Here is a 4,188-nt window from a genome sequence, read left to right as displayed (position 1 = left end):
CAGCCTCACACAGGATGGGCTCCTTCCATCGCTCCCAGGCTCACACAGAGCCTCTGCTTATATTGAGTTTTTATAAAAAATGAGCTGCATGTCCCTATGCAGCCGACCTTCCCCGGCCGGAGGGAACACTGTGTCCGCCAGCTGCAGCTGGGGCTGTCCTTCTCCATCCTCCCACCCTGCCGTGGTGGGGGCAGGAGTGAGGAGCTCTGCTGAGATCCTCCCCCAGGCATTTTGCCATCTTTCTTTTTTTTTACCCAACAATGCATAAACTCAGAAACTAAACATAGTGCCTGGGCTCCTGCCCCAGTAAAGCAGTGGTAAGGAATGCAGCACGGCTGCAACACACTGGCTGTCAGCCTCGTCTTAGCAGCTCAAAAGACATTTTCCAGAGACCTTTTCAAATTTGCAAGGAGGTTCTGGGCAATCAAATAATCAGTGAACTTTGCTTGGTGTTAAGGTACAAAACTCAGCCAAGGAAGTGAAACGGAGTCAGACTGGATATTTTGGAGGACGGCAGGAATCAGGTCTATCTGATCCCGCATATTAGAAAAACAAGGCGCGGGGAACAGACTGCTGCTTTCAGTTGACTTAATTAGTTTATACACTGAAACTATGAATAAAGGGGCTGTGCAGTGCTTTGGCTTCAGTAGTAACCCCGCAGCCATGACAACGACGAAGCATTGCTGATCACCATGACAAAGAGCTGAGAGGGCTGCTGCCACTGAAAGCCAACTCCGGCCCATCAGGCATTCGGTGTGCATGGAAAAACCCACCCTGGAAAACCCACCCCGCAGCTGCTGTACTTAACGCTCCAGCTCGAGTCCTCTGTAGAAATCAGAATTTGGGAACAGGTTTGAGCAGCTCACACACGTCCACGTCGTTTCACGGACTGCTGGTAACAGCAGTATCTTGTGAAGCCAGGATGTAACACAGAGGTTTCTTAAAAAACACAGATTTGAATAGTTACGGGCCAGTAACAGAGTGCTGCGCCCCTGCCTGCCCCAAGCTCGCAGCCAGGTCTGGCACAGGGGAATTCTCCAGGCTCCAGCCCACATCTTGAGGATTTTGTCCTAGATCTGATTAAAAAGGACAATAAAAAAAATCCATGTTTGCTCCTGGCCCTTCCCTCTGGTTCACTCCCTGGTAAGAGACAGGCTGAGCCATGAGTTGGCAGTCACAGGGATGACTCTGTCACAGGGTGTACAGGTGTGCACCCTCTCTGCCCAGCCCTTTTCTGCCCTGGTGCTCCCATCGAGAGCCCCAGCTCCCAGAGACCCTTCCCACAGGGTGGGCACAGCCCCTTGGGATGCTCCAGCTTTGCAGAACAGGGAGCAGAGGAAAGAAAAAGGGGGGCCTTTGCTTTTTCATCTGGAAAACATAATCTCAGGTTGTCCCTCCAGGAGGATCCATCAGGGACCCCCTGGCCCAGCTGAGCCCCCCACCCTCCTCACCCACTGGTGACCAGCACAGCCCCACCTGCCCTGCACAGGGGCCATCACCCCTGGGGATGCCTCATTTGCCACCGTAGCCTGAGCTTCTGATACTGAGCCAGCAAAAAGTTTACCCAGAGAGATTAAATAAAGAAAATAAACCGTGCTGTGAGAAAGACATGAAATTGAGGCATTTTCCCAACGGGACCAACTCTGCACGTGTGCGAACGCAGATGAAGCACCCAGGTAAAGGAGGTAACTAAAGCATCTCAGAGCTTACTGAGAAGTGATGGAGAGCCACACCCGGCTCCGAGAGGGTCCCACACCTCTGGGACGGGGCCACAGCCTCACGCTGGGCACTTCTAATTCAGCTGGAGCTGGGCACAGGAAATCTGCTCAGAGTGTCACCTCAAGCTGAAGTGGAGCATTTGGGTTTGCTTTGCAGCAGTTCTGTTTTCCCGTGGAGAAACCATCCAGGCAGGTGATTTCGGAACAATTTTCCTTGTCTGCTTTTGTAATAAGAGGTGGTAGAAAGCAGTGAAGAATAATCATACAATCACAGAAGGGTTTGGGTTGGAAGTGACCTTAAAGCTCTTCTAATTCCAACCCCCTGCCATGGGCAGGGACCCCTTCCAGTAGGTGGAAGGAAATAGAAGGAAAAGGACAAATAAAAGCCTCTAAGTGCTGAACCCTACAGGATGCATGTCCCTTTACTTGTCTTTGCTCATGAGTAAACAGAAATATTTTTCTTTCTGCATTGCTAATTGTCAGCTTCTTCATATCATCTCTCAGTGTTGAATAAATAGAAAATAAATACAAAAATATGCTCCCAGAATCCTACTGCAAGAGCAAATGGGCCACTGCCAGGGATTTTCAGGGTGTTTATCGCTTCGCACGTGTGAGAGCAAACCCACAGGGAGGGTGTTGGGAGGAGGGTGTCTCCTTCCAGATGCCTTCTCCCATCCCTGCATCACCAGCTAATGTTGGGCATGATACAGAAGGTTCATTCTGCCACCAATAGGCAGCACAGCAATGCAGAGCTCCAGTGACACCAATTTTTGGCTATTTAAAAAAAAAACAATGCATGCTTCGATTGAACAAGGATAACAAACACGGGTTACCTTCCAAAGTCCCCCCAGACAAAATGTTTAGGGCTGCAAAGCCCTGTGGAGTCCCCCTGTCATCCCTCTCCCAAAGCACACAGGGCACTGAGCCCAGCAGCTCATGTGCCATCAGCAAATATTTGAGAATGATGTTGCTATGTTTGACATTTTTAACTGGCTCCCCATTTCCATGACTGTTACAAGCCCCTGGAATCTTTGTTAAACCTCCAGCAGCCTCAAACATCTCCACATGCCCCCAAGTGTCACATTGGTCTCTCAAATTTACTCCTTCTTTTACTCCACAGTCATTCTCCTGCTCAGACCACTAAAGCACTGGGAAACTGCACAGAAAACAAACCATTTAAACATTCTCTAAAGTCTTACAGAAACTGTACAAATCCAGAGGGGATCTGAAACCTTTCCAATCTTCCCCAAAATCAGCAGCCACCCAAATGCTTCACTGCTTCAGCAGCCCCTGAAGTTGCAGGGAACTAAGCTGCACTTTCAACATTTGCAGGGATTTCCTTCCATTGCCACAAATTTGTTTTTGTTCAAATTAAAATGCCATTCTTTCCAAACACACATTTTCTAATATATCAAGCGATTTTACTTACTACTTGAATAACAACAAGAACTGTCCTGTTCCATGGAGAAAAAAAAGGTAGAATTCTTCCATAAACTTTAATGCTGTTTGTAATAGTTCTCAACCAAAAGAATCCCTTTTCCCCCTGTAATTTCTTCTATTCTTCCCTTTGCCAGCTGCCATAAACCCCCAGCACTCTCTCTCCTGGTGCTCCAGCAGGGAGGCTGAGATGAAACATTGGGACCACAGAATCCTAGAAGGGTTTGGGTTGAAAGAGACTTTACAAGCCATTCTTTTCCAACCCCCTGCCATGGGCAGGGACACCTCCCACTGTCCCAGGCTGCTCCAAGCCCCATCCAGCCTGGCCTTGGACACTTCAGGGATCCAGGGGCAGCCACAGCTTCTCTGGGCACCCTGTGCCAGGGCCTCACCACCCTCACAGGGAACAGTTTTTTCTTAATATCTAATCTAAATCTCTCCTTTTTTAGTTTAAACCCATTTTCCCTCACAGGATCATGGGATGAATCAGAAGATCCCTTTCAGTGAGTCATCCCAGAGGAGCTCAAGGACCCTCAGCAGCTCCAAACTGTCGAGCAAGCAGCAAACACATGGGTACCCTCCCAGGGGGAGCAGCCCTTCAGAGGAGAGATTATCCAAAGCCAGGTGGGCTGGGCAGACGTGGGGAGCAGCCACTAGCCAGGGCTTGCTGCAGCTTCCACTCCTGAGCTTTAATCCTGATACTAATCCTTATTTTTAATCTGAGTATTAATCGAATATTTACAAAATGCTTATCTGGAGTCAGAGGCCCCTTGGTTCCCGGTGACTCAAGGGTCTGTAGGAGCAGTGAAGAGGTTCAGAACAACTGAGGAAGGAAGTCCTGGACCCCAGGAGACCCTGCAAGGGATTTCCCTGGAGAAAACCAGCTCTTAAATTTGAGAATAAAAATCTGAGATGAGGGCATGGTGCTTTGTTGCTGTGATCACTGGAATGGTGGCTCATCCCTGGAGGAGCACGTTGGGGACACCTCCCCTGTCCCCTCACCCCGCGCGCCGCCCCGTGGCACCAGGCAGCA

The sequence above is a fragment of the Corvus brachyrhynchos genome, unplaced genomic scaffold, assembly GCF_000691975.1.
Source record: "Corvus brachyrhynchos isolate BGI_N302 unplaced genomic scaffold, ASM69197v1 scaffold266, whole genome shotgun sequence".
Taxonomy (NCBI): Eukaryota; Metazoa; Chordata; class Aves; order Passeriformes; family Corvidae; genus Corvus; species Corvus brachyrhynchos.
The sequence above is the reverse complement of the archived record's forward strand: the minus strand, read 5'-3'. Positions refer to the sequence as shown.